Raw genomic sequence first — 19795 nt, forward strand, 5'->3', positions numbered from 1 at the left:
AGGCAGCCCCGGCCTGGAGGAAAGGATGGAGGCAGAAGGTGAAAAAGCTAAGGGTCTCAGTAAGCGCAAGGTGGCAGGGGCCACTGGACCTGGGAACACAGATGGGACTGCTCCATGGGGACCGATGGAGGAGTTTGGGTGGGATCTTGGCTGCCTGTGCTCTAGGGCAGTGGTGTTCACAGCGAGGGACACGAACCCCTGCAGGGAGCAGACAGAGCCATGGGGTCTTGCGCCCTGTGTGTCTGAAAGGACCCAGTGTCCATGGTACTCTTTCCTAGAGCTGATGGCCCTGGGGTGGGCTGTACCAGGCTTTGCTCTAACCCTCCCCACTGGAGGAAAGCACAAGATGCCCTCTCCCTTTAAGGGATGTGAGACCTCCCAGGTTATAAACAAAGGGGAGGATTAATCAAACCACCCCAAACCCTAGAGCATAAAGCTGTTAAAGAGTGAAAACTGGCATTGGAAACATGGAATTTGGCCTCAGGCTGGGAAATTCTGGATCCAGATGCCAGAGAGAAGAGAGTGGTGGCGGGAGTTCTAACAATTTTTGTTTAAGACTTCTAACTCCCAAATTTAACTCCAAGGTTCTTGAGACTGTCATGTTTCTTGAGATACACTGAAAATAAAACACAGATAAAACTTTAATGTGATGTCTTTCTTATTTGTGTGTGTTATTCAATAATGTAATTAAAAGTTATTTTTATCAAATTATATCATAAATTATTTATTCCAGATATAGACCATCTTCTTCTTATTTCATCTTATAAAATGTTCAGATTTTCTTTCTATCATTTCAAATATGCTGCCTATGGGCCAGTTTTGGGCTTTTTAAGTAAAATTTATCCTTTCTCTTTCATAAAAAACATGGAAAAATGTGATCATAATAGCCAAAAGAATTAATGGAATTATTTCTTTAATTGATTCCCAAAACCAACAGAAGAGTTCAAAAAAGTATGTTTTTTAAAATCATTTCTTACTTAATAGATCAATAATTACATTGGATGAAATTCACATAAATCTTGATCTGGCTATTTTTGGGCACTATCTTACATGATTTATTCCAAAATTTGTTTTCCAGTAGGTTTTATGATATTCCTTGAAATGTGTGTTACTTTTCTGATAGAAAGTAAGTCTGGTTTGGCTGATAGATATTTAATAGTAAGGCCTAGTAAGCCAACTTGTGTGAAAGATATTTTTCAAGGATTGTGGAGCTAAATTTGCAGTTTCTAGGTATTGTGAAACATATTTAGAGCAGGTGATAAAAAAGCATCTTATTAAAATATTGTATGGCAAACGTTTAATTAAATTAAACCAACCGTATCTGAAAATAATGGGTTAAATCAGGTACCTCCAAGGAAAAGAGTGACAGGTCTGACTAATAGTCATTTCACAAGTCCTACTAGAATCCTTTTGGTGTGCTTTCCAGAAAATGGCAAAATGAATACCCTGAAAGATGGGGTAGCCATCCTTTGGCAAGTGACGTAGTTTCCAGTTTTCTTGTCTCACGTTGACTCCAAGGCAGGTTTTCTGGAATCAGTGGCACTATTTAAATTCTCTCTCTCTCTCGTTCTCTATCCCCCATGCCCAGCGCACGCAGTGGATTTGAGGATTCCATAGGTTATGTGCGTGTATGATCAGCCACATTCCATCTGGAACCTGACAACTAGACAGCTGCCGCAGAGGACAGTCAGGGTTTCATTGGTCTGCCTAGAATACACCCTCGCATCCTCTGAGTATGCTTTTTCTCTTCCTCCAGCCATGTATATAGGTTGCTAATGACCACAGACCCTTTGCCGCTCTTCCCGCCAAGAAGCGAAGTCTGTTTCCTTACTTCTTTTTCTGTTTAATTTAAATTTTACTTAGTCAGCATGCAGTGCGATATTGGTTTCTGGAGTAGAATTCAGTGATTCGTCACTTATGTGCTCATCACCACGAGTGCCCTCCTTAATCCCCATCACCCATCTAGCCCATCCCCCATCCACCTCCCTCCATCAACCCTCGGTCTGTTGTGTTTCCCTCCCTCCTTTTTTTCTTTTCCCCCTTTCGCATATGTTCATCTGTTTTCTTTCTTAATGTCTCCCTACTTCTTTTTTTTTTTTTAAGATTTTATTTATTTATTTGACAGAGATAGAGACAGCCAGCGAGATAGGGAACACAAGCAGGGGGAGTGGGAGAGGAAGAAGCAGGCTCCCAGCAGAGGAGCCTGATGTGGGGCTCGATCCCACAACGCCGGGATCACGCCCTGAGCCGAAGGCAGACGCTTAACCGCTGTGCCACCCAGGCGCCCCTGTCTCCCTACTTCTTAAAACTGGACTTGCCTTGTGTCTTGCTTTGACCTACAGAATGCGGCAGGAGTGATGGAACGTGGGTTCCCAACCTAGACCTTAAGAAGTCTTGCGCTGTCCCCGGGCGTGATAACGCACTGGAGAGGTCGTGTGGAGACCAAGATACCCTGGCTGACGACACGCTCAGGGCTGAACACCTGTGCGAGGCCCTCCTGGCCCAGCCAAGCTGTCGGTGAACCCGTGCTGCGTAAGGGAGCCCAGGTGAGACCAGCAGGACAGACAGTGCTGGTCCCAACCCAGATTACTGACACATGGAGGTGTGAACCACTGATGTCGTTGTCAGCCACTGAGTTTGGTGATGATTTGTCAGCTGTTGCTGAGAAATCTGTTCACAAAAATTCGTGCTCCCATTCCCTACTGTGGGCTTGCTACTGGGAGCTGGCCACTCAGCCAGGGACAACACTCCCCAGCTCCCCCTGCACTCAGGTGTGGCCACATCACCGGCTCTCCCTAACGGGGTGTGAGTGGAAGTGATGGGTGCCACCTCTAGGCTGAGGCTTTAGAAGTTGATGGGTCTTCTCAACCGGGGAGAATTGATGAGGGGGGTCCTGGGGCATGGTGACACCACAGATCCGATGAGCACGAGTTCCTGGTCGCCATGTGGGAACTTGCCCCCCAGCAAGGAATGCCAGCATCAGAATGCCACAAGTGTGAGCAATAAACTTCCTTTTTTTTTCTTTTTTTAGATTTTATTTATTTATTTGTCAGAGAGAGAGAACACAAGCAAGGGGAGCAGCAAGCAGAGGGAGAAGCAAGCTCCCCGCTGAGCAAGGAGCCAGAGGTTGGACTCGATCCCAGGACCCTGGGATCATGACCTGAGCCAAAGGCAGACGCTTAACCGACTGAGCCCCCCAGGCGTCCCAATAAATAAACTTCTAGGTGTGTTGACACTTTGCAAGTTTGGGACATGTTTATTAAAGAGCAGGTCACTAATGCAAGAGCACACAACTATACATTATTGTGTCGGACACTGTTTCCAGCACGTCACATATATGAATCCACTTCATCCTCCCTACACCCCACAAGGTAGTACCATTTATCAGCTTCGCTTTAACAGAGGAGGAAGTTGGGACTCAGAGGGGTGAGGTGACTCTCCCAAGGGTACATGTCTAGAATCAAGCGGGGCTATGCTTTGACCCAGAGAACCACGTCCCGACCAGGGCACTCGGGTCCTGGCCCCTGCCCTGTCACTGACTCACGGCAGAATCTCAGAAGAGTGAGCCCCTTCTCCTCCCTGGCTCCCCGTTCTCTCATCTAGAAGATGGGTGGGCAGTGAGGAGGCTGAACTCTGTGAGTTCTCTTCCAGAGCTTTGACCTGCCGGGTGTCTTACGATTCGCAGGTTTAAAATGGAGACATGGGAAAAGGGGAGTCAAGCCGTGAAGGGGATTCACAGCAGAGAGGGAATGAAAGCCTCTGCTTCTCAAGGCCCTGGAGATCCACTCTGGTCTCCCAGCTCTGGCGTGTAGTCAGGGGGGACTGCTGATACGGGGTGACTCAGAAGACAGGAGCGCAGGCGTGGGGCCCTGGCACAGGGATGTCTCTCTAGTGAACTCCAGGCCCAGCGTGCCCCTCCTCAGCACTCCTGGAAACAGCCCAAGGAAGCAGGAAGGGCAGGAAGTATACTGCCTTTCCCCCCTATGTGGCAAACGGGGAAGCAAAAGCCCAGAGAGGCCAAATGAGTCACCCCAAATCGTCCAGTAAGTTGTAGGCCAGACGTAGGGCCCAGCTTTGGCTGCCGGCCCAGGCCGTTTTCCATCACCACCCTGTCTGCTGGGTTTGGGCTGGGGTTGGCAAATTGGTGCCATCGAACTGTGTTTTTGTTCGAGTTTCTAGTGCAGGGAAGAATTTTGCAAATAGAACTGGAAGAAACCCCTACTTTTGGGAAATCCCATAGAAATGGCCACAGCTAGAGAGAATGGCCCTCTAGGCCTGGTGACCCCACAGCCTTCAGCTGCCCTGTCCCTCCTGTGAGGGTCTTGCAGAAAACCCTGTTGACTGACGTTAGGGATGGTGGCTGCAAGGCCTCTGCCTTCTCTCAGTCTCTGTTCAGTCAGACCCCTGACGTGCTGAGAGCAGATCTGGGCTCTTCTCCTGACCTAGAGGGTCACCAGCTCTGCCATGCAGTGAGGAGCCTCCATTTCCTTATCTTGGGGGATATGCGGGATAGGCTAAGTGGTCTCCAAGGTCCCTGTGATCCTGTCCCTCAAGGAGGGGGAAAGATATTCTGGATTCCAACTGTTTTGATCTTAGCAAACTTTGAAGTCTAACGTTTCCAAAAGGAGCCTGACGGGGAAAGAAAGGATACGAATGTGATCCTGTAATTACATAATATACAGCAGGGAGAAAAACTGTCCAGGACAGAATTATGTCCTGCACCCCAAGGTGGAAGCTGGGCTATATTCTTGACTCCTGTATTTCTTGGTTTCCTCTCAGAGTTTGCTCCTTTAACTTGATCCTGGCTCAGCCATGGCTGACTGAGCAGCTGGGCCCTTCACCAGGCACCTTCAGAAACAGGATCTCAGGTGGCTCCCTCTACGCTCTGGTTAGCTTTATTCTCCAGAGCTCCTTTGCGTCTGTCCAGAGGGACATGTAAGCTGGGTTCCAGTAACCACAGGCTGTCCTGTGGTGGTGACTTTGCACAGGGTTTGCTGTACCTGGGGAGGAATTTGACTAGACGAGGTCCTGAGTCACCTGGCCTCTAGACGACTCAGATCTGAGGAGCTTTGCCTCAGCCGTATTAGTCAGGATCTTCCCGTTGAATGTGACAGAAACCCAACTCACACTTGCTAAAAAACAAAGGGGAATTCTTGGTTCAGGAAATTGGGAAAGACAGGGTGGAGTGGACATTGGGCATGACTGGCTGGAGGGCTCAGCCATGTTGTCAGCTCTCTTTGGCCAATGCTCAATTATTTCTCTCCTTGTGACCTGGCTTCGTTCTTTTCTACTACGGATAGGGATATTTTGTGTGGGGGAGGGGGAGAGGGAGAGTCAGGTCTCAGAGAGCCTAGTGAAGGCCCTGGAAGAAAGAGACCTCAGTGTATACAAGTCCCGGGAAAGCTCTAATGGCTGCCGTAGACCAGTGCCCACCTGCGGGACCAACACCACATCCAGGCCAGGTTAGGGCCACAGGGGACTGCCACCGGCAGTGTATTGTTGTCAGGGAGGGGGTCAGAGGGATATTGTGGGAGAGACCAAAACAACAGATATCCGCTGAAGATACTGTAGTAGGCAGTGTCTAGAAAGGGGAACAGAGAGAATTTAATAGAGAGGACTGTTAGGTATAAAGCTGTTAACCAGGTGACGGGGTACCCCCATGGTGAAACGGGGTAGCAACTGCAGGAAGCGGTTGCCATTCCTAGGCTGTGGGAGCAAAGGGGAAACTGAGAAACCTGGCGCAGGCGCCCTGCAGAGCTGAAACTCAGCTTGGGGGAGGGAGGACGCAGGTGCCAGGGACCCAGCCCTCCGAGGAGGGGGTGCCAGCCAGCTGTTGACTGTGGCTCTTGGGGGGCAGGACGGGGTGAAACTGGTTCCGCCAGGGTTGGAAAAGCTACAGACGGGATTCAGCCGCGGCCCGGGAGAACATAGCTGGGAAGGCACGCCAGAAACAGGAAGCCCACAGGAAGCAGAGGGAACAAACAGGAAAGAGTGAGGGGTGTCCCCCGCGCCAGCCGGGCAGCGCCCTCTAGCGCCCCCTGTCGGCGGGGCCTAGCAGAGCCAGCGGCCGAGGTCCGGCAGGGGCAGAGGTCTGACTGCACACTTCTGGTCCGGGTGGCCTCTAGAACAGTGGTCTGTGCCGCTCAGGAGGCTGGGAGCTCCTGGAGGCCAGGGCCACGCCTGAGCTGCGTGTGTGTTCCTCGCGGGGCCTGGCACCGTGGCCTCACGGGCAGAGCAGCACCTGCAAGCGGGTATTACGCTGAAGTGAGCCTCGGTAGGGCAAGTGTGTCCTGGGCAGCTCCACAGCCCTCCCTGCCCAGCCCTCGGAGCTCCGTCTGTCTTCCCCTGGGGGGGGGGGGGTTGGTATTCGGCTCTTTCTGGAGCCCTGAGTGGGGCCAGCAGCAAGGGACTGTGGAACACTGGACTGTGAGCAGCCCAAGCCAGGGTCTGCCTAGGCCGGGTTGATGTGCCCACACCCCTCTCCTCATCCTCACCCACTTTCTGATAAGGTCAACAGTTGGGTCCCAGTCCCACCGCTTATGGGCCACGTGGCTTTAAGCACCTTATTGGACCATTCTGAGCCTCAGTTTCCCAAGAATACCCCCTTCAGTGCCTTAGCCCCAGTACCAGGTGACAGAAAGAGACCCTCAGTCCTCTCCATGCCCACCCTCCCCTCCGCCCCCTCCTTACAGGACTGATAACGTAGCATAGTAATTCATCAGAATTATACTTTGAAAAGCTCTCAAGCTCAGAAAAAAGGAAGATCCAGGACAACAGGGACTTGCTGGGTGGAGTGGTGGGACCGTGGCAGGGTGATGCAAGATCTCATGGTGTGAAGAGCGGGAGCCAGAGGGGGAGGCCGCGAGCAGGGAGAAGGAGCTGTGCCCCAGCATGCAGAGAGCCGAACAGATGGGCTCCGTTCTCCGGCTCCCAGTGAACTCAGATCAGCTGAGCGTGCGAGCAGGACTCTGCCGGGGAAGGCCTGAGCCTCCCAGCCTCCAGCTGCTTCACGGCAGAACAGCAGGGGGACAGACCCCCCAGGGGGGTAAGGGACCCGCAAAGACTAATGCAGCCCTGTGTTCAATACAGAGAGAGCACTCCAACACTAAATGGTACCTTTTCGCTCCTTTCTGGTGCTTACCACGTTTTGGCCTGGATTAAAGGTTTTTGGGTGCAAGTTTCTCTCTATCATTAACCTTGAGTTCTTTCAAGGTAGGGGCCGTGTCTTATTTTTCTCTGGTGGTGCTGTCCCAGAGAATTTGCGGGGTGTATCTGGAGACCACGGTTAAGGCAGGGTGAGTGTTAGGGGAGCCCGCGGTGGCAGCGTGGCCTAGGTCGTGAAGGAGCAGCTGGTCTGTGAGCGATGCGAGGCAGCAGCATGAGTGGTGGCAGACGTGACATTTCCCAGTGAGAGGTCCTGGTAGGCAGGCGGGGGAGATCAAAGCACTGCACCCTCTTTCCCGGCCAGGGAAGATCAACAAAGAGCCCAGTGCCCCCAAGGGAGGCTAATTGGGTCCTGCAGACTGATGGGGTTCCTGGATCCACTTGGCAGCCTCCCAGCCCAGGAGCACCTGCTTCCTTAAGAATTGAATTTTCCCTCATTGAATGCAACCCTCGGGTGAGGAATCGCTTGTATTCTTTCTTTCTTTCTTTCTTTCTTTCTTTCTTTCTTTCTTTCTTTCTTTCTTTCTTCTTCCTTTTTCTATTTTGATTCTTAATGAGTCAGTCTTGAAGGAAGATTCCAGAGCCTGGCAACTTTTCGAAACTAGGGCTGGGTGGGAAATGACAGTGAGCCCAGGCAGCACCTGCCTCCCTCCAACTGCTCGCCTGTCCATGCATCCACCCCGCTCAGTACCGGCGGAGAAGTAAGCTAAAGCTACTAAAATCCAAAATGGATTAAAGAATGCAGTGGTTAAGAAGTTACAAATCCTTCTCCATTCCACTGAAGATGAGCTTTCCAAGCCTTGTGCAAAGAGAAATGGAATCATTAAAAAAATCATTAGAAAGTATATAACTAATATATTAATTTCTCAGAGATTTTAGAAGCCTGTTTACACACTGAGAGTATTACAGTGTTAAGGGTTTTATAAAACATGCACGGGCAGATATGAGAGAGAGGGAAAGATGGGGGGCAATTTTCCGAGCAGAAAGAACCCCCTAGAGGCCATTCAGTACCTCTGGTTTTACGGCCCAGGAAAGTGAGGCTCAGAAAGGGAGAGTGGCTTATCTAAAGTCACACAGCTGACTAGTAGGTCAGTACAGCAGATCAGCAGAGTCCAGGTCTCCCAAGTCTTAGGTTAAGACTTGTCCTGCTTGGCCTAGAGATGTCAGACCTGCTGGGCAGGTGGGGATTGTTGAGGGGGTCTGGGGCATAGTGGTCCTGGAAGATTCCCTGGGCCTGAACCTGAGGGAAGAGGGGGCGACTGGGTAAGAGGCGCGGAAGGGTGAAGGCACAGCGGTCACCAGTGAGCATCTGACTGGGAGAAGCAGTCTCAGCTCTGCTCTCAGCTGCTCCTTTAGCACGGCCAGGAGAGGCGGACATGAGTTCCCCTGGGCCCTGAAGTTCTGATGACAGGAAGGGACAGGGGGACCCAGGTCCCCGCACTCGTGAATGAGGCTGCTTTAATAAAGAACGTGGGGCTGACGGGGAAATTATCGCTCTTGCGCAGTCTGACACCTATTTCTATCTTAGCGTCTAGAACAGGCTGCGGCCCTTAATATGTTTCCGGCTGCATCTCCCGCACTAGATCAGGAGCTCTTGCAGGTTGGAGGGGGTGTGCATGTAGCAAGGGGAGAGGTCCGCCCCAGCTGCGAAAGCATCTTAGCACTGCCCTGTGCAGAATTGCCCTGCGTGGTGACAGGAAGAAGCAGATTGACTTTTGGTCAGTTTCGCCGCTGTTTTAAGTTCTCTGCAGACAGTGCACCTCCTTCCTTTTGTACCCGTGGGGGACTGCTCTCACTGCCACAGAACCCCCTGGTGCTCAGAGACAGATCTCCGACTGGTGCTCTGCTGACTGCAGGGCTGGGTCCCATGGCCCCCCCAGATGAAGAGGTAGCTGGGAGAGCAGGTATCTCTCATTTCCAGCCTCTTCGGTGGAACGTGACCAGGGAGGGGACTGCCAGGCCGCTGTGTCCTTCAGCCCTGTTCCCCCATGGGTGGGGCGTCAGCCCCAGCAGCTGGAAGTCCGAGCCCAGCTGTGGCCCAGCCTCTTGGGAGCTTTCTCACCATCACCTGGGCCCCACCAGAGCCAGCTATACTGGACGGCTGTTGCCAAGGACCCCTGCCCCCAACAGAATCAAGGGGTGCAGCACTCCTGGGGAGGCAGACCCCACAGATGTGAGGTGTGAAATCACGTTTTCTGGATGGGCTCTGACTGGAGGCTCTGAATGATTCTGGAGGTGGATCCGTCTAAGGGGTGGTAATCCAAATTTAAATTCAAAATGTTTGAAAGAGGTCAAGATTAGCCTAAAAAAATCTCATCCAAAATATCAGTAACAACTAAAAGTTCCAATAGAAAAGTTGGTATTTCGTTGCTGCTGTTGAAATGTACTTTTCTATATATCTTATCACCAGTTACTAAAACCTCACTTTCCCATTCCCAATGCTAAATATGCCTGTTGAACATTCTAGTAAGTAAATTAAATAAATTTGGTGAAGGACTTGCTTGGCACGTTGAGTTCTGCCAATCAGCTCTCCGTGACTCAGTCTCTCGGCTCTCTGTGAACTGGCATCTTCTTGGTCGACCTAGACTCGCCTTGGATGATGGGGGGCAGGGAACTGGAGTTACTGAGTCAGGGTCCCCGGGGGTGAGAGCGGACACTCTGTCTAGGTAGTGGAGGGGTGACCGAGGGCCGAGATGGGCCTCGCACTGTTGGAGCTGCCAGGCTGAGTGCAGTGTCAGCCTGGCTCTGATGAGCTTGCTGTTTACCTTCCCAAGGCTGTCATTGCAGAAACTCCCAAAAGGAGACACTTTGGTGATGCTTGTCCTTGAACCACCAGCAGCTGGGAAGGGTTCAGAAGCCTGAGGGTCTTTTCCTTCTCAGGAAGAAAAGCACTGAGGCTTAAGAACTTAGCAAAGAGTATTTGTAAAGGTGTGGAGGGCATGAGTGTGGGGAGACATCCAGGTACCAGCAAACGCCTGAGCCGAAGGAGGGGAGGCAGCCACACCCATTTGCTGTGGCTGGTCTGGGGGAGGGGAAGGTGTGAAGCCCTGTGGCCTGCAGATCTGCTTAGTAGGACCCTGGGAGCAGCCGTGGATGGGTGGAGGAAAGGGGGTCATGGAGCAGGCAAACCCCGATATCCAAAGGACGAGATCACATCTGGTCCTTGTGGAATCGCAATACTGTAGGCAAAGACACTGTCGTGCCGGTTTAGTTTGCAAACGGTCGCAAAGGGTTAGGTGTGCTTGGGAGTGGGCCGGCTGGGACGCAATTGTGAGTTGAAGAGGCTACTTGGCCAGTTTGAGAGCATTGCTAAACCGGCCCATTTCTAAAAGCAAAATCCATATTTGTTGATTGACTTGATCGTTAATTACAGTGTTGCCTGCCGATCTCCCAACGGCTTGAGTACAGCGTCAGACCTACTTAATCACTGTTGACGTTTGTCTAAGTGTAGTGTTAGCAGAGGTTAGACGTTTTATAAATATTTTTTTGTGGGTAAGAGGATTCTTCAGGCGGGGGATGGGAAATGGTGTACAGCGTTAAGAATCGACGAGCAGGGTTAAGGTGTGCTATCGTGGGCGAGGAAGGATTTTATTAAACGGCTATGTCCCAGGAGTTGGAGCAGATTCGGGGTGGGGGGCCCTTGAGAAGGGCTCGCAGTGGTGTGTGGGTGTCTGTGGCCACTGTGTCTTGGCCAGGCCTGAGACCCTGACTGGTTCAGGTGGCTCTCACCCTTGGCTTCTGCCCTGGCTCCTTGTGGTGTCTTTTCATAGCTTCCCTCAGCCCAGCACTAACCAGGAAGCACCCACCTACCCTGGCCACTCCCCCCAAAAGGGAAACCCCCCAGAACATCTCCAGCAACATATATATGAAATAGGTCTGATCTTATTTTAACAATTTCACATCAGGTAGGCAATGCTAGTTTTGTGGAGAAACACACCACCTTGGAAAAAACGGTGTTCTGAAATATACAGCTTGGCTCAGAGAGAGATTATTGGAGGGGCCCCGTGGACCACACCGTGGCATTTATTGGGGTCTCAAAATAGAGAGGAAGCATGGAGACTGTCAGCGGGTGCGTTACCTATCCGTTGCTGCTGAGCAAGTCACCCAACCTGAGGGGCTTAAAACACCAGTCATCATTTACCATCTCTCGGGTTGTCCCTGGCCAGGAAGCCAGGAGCAGATTGGCTGGGGAGTTCGGGCTCAGGGACTCTCCTGAGGTTGCAGTCAGATGGCAGGCAGGGTCGGAGGCTCTGCTTCCCTCTTTGTTGCCTGCAGGGGTTTCTCGGACAATAAGCATATTTTGCTGGGGATCCATCGGGACACAGCATCTGTTTCAGCTTCTCACACGTCAGCCCATCCCAGGTGGCTGTCATCTATTACAGTGTAATGTTCTATTGCACGGGAGTTAATGATAAAGGAGACATTCTCAGGGAAAGAAACATCATCTTTGGTTCGTCAAACTTCTTAACTGCAACAGTGGAAAGCAGTTCTGCTAATTTAAACCCAAAAGAAACTTAGGAGCTTAGAAAATAGTCGAGGAGCAGAGAAGATGAGGAGTGGTCAGTTTCGCAGCCAAACTGCAGCCCAGAACCAGGCTGGGGGAAGAAGCTGTTGTCACATCTGCTGGGAAGCACAAAGCTGAGCCCTGCCACCTCACGGCCACCGCCATCCCAGGACAGCGAGTGCTCACTGCTGCTGGCTCTGCTGTCCCTGCTGCCTTCCTGGGCGCTGCAGGTCATGGCCACAGACTCTGCCATTGCCCGAATGCTTTTTCTGTCGACCCACCTGTTTTTCATCATCAGACCCTGGCGTGTGTCTAGGGCAGGTGAATCTGATTGGCTGAGTCCAAACCATGTGCTCCTGTCCTAGCTGGAAGGGAGGCTGGAAAAACACAAATTTGGCCTTTTTTGGCTCCACAGGAGGAGGAAGGCTTTGCTTCCTATCAAGACTCATAAGGTGGTAAATACACAAGCGTGGAAAGGGTTCCAGATGCTGGGCCCTTAATACGGTAAAAACAACAACAAACAGACAAATGCTTTCTACATCTCCTGCCTGAAGAATGACATTTAAAAACAAAAACAAAAACAAAAACCTGGAAAGCATGTGAAAAATTGCCCTGCGCCGCCTTGTCAAAAGATCAAAGGAATATTTACAAAAAAGTCCAATGAAAAGTGACATCAAAGCAAGAAGAAATATTTACAACTCAATAATAAAAAGACAAATAATCAATTCAAAAGTGGGAAAAGGACTTGCTAATAGACATTCCTCCAAAGAAGATATACACGTGGCCAGTAAGCACAGGCGAAGATGGGCTGTGTCATTAGCTGTCAGAGAAATGAAGATCAAAACTACCATGAAATACCACTTCACCCCCACTAGGATGGCTGTGATCAAAAAAGATCATGACAAGCGTTGGTGGGGATGTGGAGAAATCAGAAGCCTCATCCTTTGCTGGGGAGCATGTAAAATTATGCACCCATTTTGGGAGACAGTCTGACTGTTCTTCAAATGGTTAAACACCGAGAGTTATCATAAGATTGAGCAGTTCTAGTCCCTGGTGATACTCAAGAGAACTGAAAACGCTGCCCACGTGAGAGCTTTACACGATTGCTTGTAGCATCATTATTCGTCATAGCTCAAAAGTAAAACAATCCAAACGGCCATCCACTGATGAACGGAGAAATAGCCCGTGACGTGCACGTACAGTGGACGGTACTCACGCGTGAGAAGAAGTGAGGCGCTCCTCATACTACGGCACGGATGTACTTGAAAATCATTATGCTAAGTTGAAAAAAACCAGTCACAAAAGACCGTCCATCGTATGACTCCCCAGTCCAGAGTAGGCAGATCTATAGTGAGGTAAGAGATTTGTGATTGCTTAGGGTTGGGAAGGGGGGGGGCCTGGGGGGGGGTGTCCCCTTAAGTGCATAGGGTTTCTTCTTGATATGATAAAAATACTCTAAATTGTGGCAATGGTTGCATATATTTGTGAATATACTAAATATCATCAAGTTGTCCATTTTAAATGAATGGATTGCACGGTGTATGAATTATATGGCAATAGAGCTGCTATTAAAGAGAAATACTTGCTCACTATAGAAACGTCAAAAGGAAGGGAAAGTGAAATTCTACTCAATATTATTATTTTGGGGTATTTCCCTTCACCCTTTCTAGGCAAAATTTTTTTGAATTATCTTATGTGTTTTGAGGATAGTACATATTTAATTTTATCCTGATTTTTTTTGTTTACTGTGACTATTTTCCACATTTTTTTCATTCTCGATAAACACCGTTTTAGTGATCACACATGTATTTCACCAAGGGCGTGTTTTGCATGCTTCCTCAACGTCCCCTACGCTTGGATATTCTGTTTTCTCATGCTCATAAATATGCTTTGATGAACATCTTTGTTTGTGAAGTTGATCCGAGGTTTTAAGATTGGTCCTGGGGGTAGGTTCAAATGGTGAGATTATTGGGTTAAAGAGTTTGAATACTTTTAAGACATTTGATGGTTAGCGCCAACTTGCTATGCAGAAGAAATATACCAATTTGCGTCTCAAAAGATGTTGTTTTGAGAGAGAAAAATCCCATGCCCCATTCCCCTATGTCTTAAACTAGGCACTCTTTTCCTCTGATCTCCTGTTTTATTGTTGGAAATGGATTTTCACTGTAACAGATGTAGTCAGTACTAGCTTTCTTTCCCATCCGGGCCCCTGAGTTGATTGCTATGTGGGAAACATTCAAGAGGACATACTGGATTATTTAAAGGCATAAATACATTAAATAGCACAGGAGAGGAGGTTGTAGCAACAAAATTTGGAAGCTGAGAAGCAACTAGACAAGCGGTAACTTACTTAGCGGATACATTAAAGCTGAATGCTAAGTCAGTAGTGGGCGAAGTAAAGACACAACCCAATCTGGGGATTCTGTGTGGCACTTAGGAGGAGGGGGACCTAATCTTTTGAAAGTGAGAGCAAAATAACACTGAAGAGAGGAGGACTGGTTGCAAATTGACTTAAAAAGCAAATAGATCCCAAGATCCCTTCCTCACTCCGTGCAGCCTGACACCTGTCTGTTCTGCACCCTCCTGAAGACTGCTGTTTATCTCTGGAAAGGGTAACACGGAGGGTCTGGGCTGGGGAACCCCAGGCCCAGCTGCAGGCAGGGGTGCTGCATTGAAAACAACAGGAGTATGTGAAAGTTTAGGTGAAGAATGTGAGTCACTCCAGCCTCCTTCCCCTACTTAGCTCCCAGAAAATGGCAGCCAGTTGTATACACTCCAGGCAGGAGGCCAGTAAATCTTCTCCAGGACCTGACCAAGAGAAAAACCCCTAAATATTAATGGTATCAGGAATTTTCCATGAAGTGGCCTAGCCAGATCATCTTACAGTGAAGCCTACAGCCAACAAGCCACACACACACTCAGTACTTTCAGTCAGCATTTTCCCTCTCCACCCTTAGCCATCCATGATCAAGGACTATCTAATCTTCCCATTCAGAAACAGGGTCTATCTCACCGTATCCCCGAGTCATTTAGGGCTCTTCATAAGGTTCATTTATTTATACTTTATTGATATGTTATGCATTAATTATTAAGTTAATTTCTACATTTGGTCTTATTTTTGTTGTCATATGTGAAAGGAAACATTCCTCCACATATTTCCTAACTGGTTATTGGGTATGTATGTATGAAAGGTCTTGCTTTTTGTGTTTGTTTCATATTCTGCTACTTTATTGAGCTTTCTTATGTATGCTAAAAATTTTCGGAGGAATCTTGGATTTTGTGGGTTGACAATCACACCATCTGCACATTATGGTTCCTGTGAGACCTCTTCCTTTTCTATAGCTATATTCCTTATTTCTGAGTCATATGCCCTGGCCCCCAATTTTAAAAGAGTCTTAACTAATAGCAGTGATAGCCAACACTCCTGTCTGCCCTTGACTTTAGAAAGATTGCTTCTAAGGGTCTTGCTTATAGGGATTATGCTTGAAGCTGGTTTAAGAAAGATATTCTTTATCATATAAAGGGAACACTCTTTTTTTTCAGAAATTGATGTGATTTTTTTCAAATGTCTTAATAGCACTTATTGATACGTGCAGGTAGTTTTTCTTGGACTCACTATCAATGCTGTGTACTTCCTATGCTGTGCTGAATAAATTAAATTAATAACATCCCTTCGGTAACCGTCTTCTGAATGGATCAGTTAGACATAGTGGCAGAATCATGAGAGGACACAGGCCTTCTGGATGTCCATCCTCGACAGGCACACCCCTTCAGGCTCTCCATCCCTAATTCTGCCTCCTTCAGTAGTCCCTGAAGACCCCCACAGGATAGAAAGGTCATTCTAATCTCTTCTGCCCAGGGACCAGCAGCTTCAGCCTGGCTGAAGAATTGCAAATCTCAGACCCCACCCCAGACCTCCTGAATCAGAAGCTGACATTTAACAAGACCTCCCAGGAGATTCATGTTACCATGAAAGTCTTAAGAAACGTGCTCTGACATAATGGTACAATGGCTTCTCCTAGTTTCTCTTACTGACAGGGCAGTCTTCTAGTCCCATACAAGAGCTGTTGAAAGAAGTTCTAGGGTGTTTGTCTGTGTGTGTGTAAGAGAGGGAGACAGAAAGAGAGGCAGAGACATAGAGCAGGCCTGGGAATTGCACCCATGGGCATAAGCCTTTTCAGCATCCCAGGGCAATTATCATAAGTGATCTGGCACGCCATGGAAGTCAAGCTCTCCAGGTCCTGGGGCTGGGAAAGGGCGTGTCCTGAGGTAGTATGGGGAGGACGGCAGAGCAGAGAGTAGAAGAGAGAGTTTCCCGGGACGCCCACCTGGTGGTTTGCTTCAACCAACTGCAGATCGTGGCTCCTAAAGGGCCTGAACTGCAGGGGAGGGGACGCTGGCTGGTTAATTATCTCCAGACTTGATGGTTCGCAGCTGCTGGAGGCAGGATTTCCTCTAGTTTTCTTGGGATGTTGAATCTGGTTAAGAAGACTGAGGCACCATGACTGTGTGTGCACACATGTGTCTTCTGTGGAATCTGTCCCAGCTTTGGCGGGTAGGGGGGAGTGAGGACAAATTAGGACTCCCTGGGGCACCTGGGTGGCTCAGTCGTTAAGTATCTGCCTTTGGCTCAGGACATGATTCCGGAGTCCTGGGATCGAGCCCCACATCAGGCTCCCAGGGGAGCAGGGAGCCTGCTTCTTCCTCTCCCACTCCCCCTGCTTGTGTTCCCTCCCTCACAGGCTGTCTCTCTCTCTGTCAAATAAATAAATAAAAATTAAAAAAAAGTTAGGACTCCCTGGGGGAAGTTCACTGTGAGCTCCATAAGAGAAGTTAGTGATGAATCAAAGGTGTCCTCAACGTGAATCTCAGCTGCAGGATGGTGTCATCATCTCCTGACACAGAATTGATCCCCTATGCTTCTCCAGGGAACTCCAAATGTAACCAGGGAAAATGAAACCAGCAGCACAGAGTGCACAGCTGTCTTTCCTACTGACCCTTAAGGTTCGTATGAGCAAGAACTATGATGCAGAACATCTTTTTATCTCTGGAATATAGATTGGGTCAACTTCAAAGAAGCTTGCATATCAAAAGCATTTTGCCATTAAGTTTTACAAGTGAGACCAGAAGCCATCACTTAAGACAGTGCTAGAGAGAGTGACTTGATGGGACAGCTCTGACAGGACCAAAGGGGGGAAGACCAAAGAGTGTGATTAATTGGCTGCTTTATAGACAGGAGAGGAATGGAGGCTGAAGAGTCACAGACCTGGGAAAGAATCTTTGAAGAAGTAAATGAGAAGGAGAATAACATTTACTGAACCTCTGCCACTGGCCAGACACTGTGTCGAGCGCTCTACAGCCACATTTCTCCAACTTTCGTGTGCTCATGAATTAGTTAAGAGACCGAGCTGGGCTTCAAGTGCAGATCTGTTGGACTCTGGAGGTCATACCCAAATATACCACACTGTCTTATGGTCCCCCATAAAGTAAAGCAAATGCTAATGTGCTTACCAATCACTGAGGATCTTGTTTAAAGGAAGATTCTGATTCAGAACATCTGGGGTGAGTCCCAAGAATCTGCATGTCTATCATGTTCCCAGGGGGTGCTGCTACTGCTGGTCCATGGGCTCCAGTTGCAAAAGCAAGACCTTAGAGATAGTCTGTTCTAGTGATTCACAACCTTGAAGGCACACCAGCTTTATCTGGGGTTCCCAGGCCTGGATGATTTTTAGAAACTCTCTAGTTTGTTCTGATATTCCGCCAGGATTGAGAATTGCTAACCTGGCCCCCTGGTTCTCATTCAGAGTGTGGGCATGGAGATGGTGTGTAGGTGGGGGGCAGGATATGACTCATAACAGAACCATCTTTGGAGTTGTTTCAAACTGTGTATCTGTGGATATGCACAGTTTCCAAACTATACATGCCCCTCTGTTTTGAGAGTCAGTGTGTTTTCTAAACATACACCCTTCTGCCTACTTCCTCTTGACACAGAGGGACACTAAAGTCATTAGTATGGGCCAGCTAGCCTTGGAAGAATCAGACATAATTCAAGAAACCAGTAAGAATATTTTTAAAAATTGTAGTCAGTGTCTTCAGAGATCAAGAGGGTAGCAAGAGTAGACTTGTTTCCCAGATGTGAAAAGTTATCTGAAAATAAGAACAAAGGTAATTTAGAAATTCCAAGTATGACTGATGAAATAACAAAAATCTAGTGGGATAGCTGAATAATGTAATGGACAAGACAGAGATCCAAACTGGTGATTTGGAAAGGAAGGCTCCAGAATATAGAGCAAAAAGATAAAATATCAGAGAAAAGTCAAGAGACAGGGAAGACAGATCAGAATTTCCCCAACAGGAGTTTTAACAGAAAATGGACATTTAAAAAAAATTAAGGAAGCATTTCCTCAGCTGAAGAAAGCAGGAGTCTTCAGATTGAAATAGTCCACAGAATGTCAAGAAGGGGGGTGCCTGGGTGGCTCAGTCATTAAACGTCTGCCTTTGGCTCAGGGCATGATCTCAGAGTCCTGGGATCGAGCCCCGCATCGGGCTCCTCCACTGGGAGCCTGCCTCTTCCTCTCCCACTCCCCCTGCCTGTGTTCTGTCTCTCGCTGGCTATGTCTCTCTCTGTCAAATAAATAAATAAAATCTTAAAAAAAAAAAAAAAAGAATGTCAAGAAGGATTTATAAACCAAAGACCAACATTCAGACACATTCTTATTCAATGACAGAACTCTTAGGGATAGAAAAAAATGCACAAAAGCTTATAGGGCAAGGAAAAATTGGTACCTTGAAAAATACCAAGATTCAGACTGATGTGAGATTTCTTCTCACCAGCTGTCCTGGATGCTAGAAGCCCGGAGTGTAGTGTCCTCAGAGTTCTGAGGAGAAATGGTTTTTAGTATAGAATATAGAATTTTATACCTTGCCAAACTGTCCACAGAGGGGGTACCCAACATCGTCGTTTTCAGGGCTAGAAGCAGTTGCGGTGTTACTCTATTAGCTTCCGGTGGCGGCCGTAACAAACCGCCACAAACTTGGTGGCTTAAATCCAGAGAATCGATTCTCTCACTGCTCTGGAGGACAGAATTTCAAAATCAGCATCACTGGGCTGAAAACAAGATGTTGGCAGGGCTCACCCCCTCTGGAGGCTCTAGGGGAGAAGCCAGTCTTGCCTCTTCAAGCCTCTGGTGGTAACCGGCGTCCTTTGGTGTGTGGCTGCGAATGTCTCTCTGCTCCATCTTCATATCTCCTGCTCGTGTCTGTGTGAGAAATCTCCGTCTGCTCGGCTCTTATAAGCACACGATGATTGCATTTAGGGCCCATTTGGGTAATCCAGGCTAACTGCCCCATCTCAAAATCCTCAACTTAATTACATCTGCGAAGACCCCTGTTTTGCCATATAAGGTAACATCCACAAGGTTCCAGGGATTAAGATGTGGATGTCTTTACCAGTCACCAACCATACACGGGAAATGAAGACGACTCTAGCAAAACTAAAAAAGAATTTAAAAAGAGGATGACATGAGAGACCAAAAAAAAAAAAAAAAGGAAAAAATAAAGTACAGCTGGAGTTGACCCAGAAGAAGTAGGAGAGCTGAAAGGGAGCGCTGAGTCTCCACTAGACTCTGCTCCATAGAAAAGCCTCCTTCGAACGTCAGAGGCATCACGGCAGTGAATTACATTTCCTCTGCCCTGTGGGTCCAGTCGTATTATTTGGATCTGCAGGGAATAGGGTTCCTATAGTCACAATGCTGTTTATCGGTTTTCAACCTTTAGGATTACATTGTGGACAAAATGTGGAAACTTACAGAGTGCAAGTGTTATCAACCTTGAAATTGTAAATATATATATATAATAAAATTGAGAGATCGTGAGAGAGAGGTAAAAAGAAGAGGTTCACTGCTTTCTTCAACATTCAGAGTGGGGACTTCATGAAGGAGACAGCTTTTAGGTACACTATTAACAGTACTACGACAGGAACTGCTAAAAGAACTTCAAAAAACAATATAACCGGAGGGGGAGGTCACAGTGTGTGGAGAGGCAAAAAACAGCGGCAGCTGCCTTCCTAACCCTCCACGCTGGACTGTCAACAATCAAGGTCTAGTGGTGTTTTCAAAGTTTACAGTA

The sequence above is a fragment of the Ursus maritimus genome, unplaced genomic scaffold, assembly GCF_017311325.1.
Source record: "Ursus maritimus isolate PB19 unplaced genomic scaffold, ASM1731132v1 scaffold_4, whole genome shotgun sequence".
Lineage (NCBI taxonomy): Eukaryota > Metazoa > Chordata > Mammalia > Carnivora > Ursidae > Ursus > Ursus maritimus.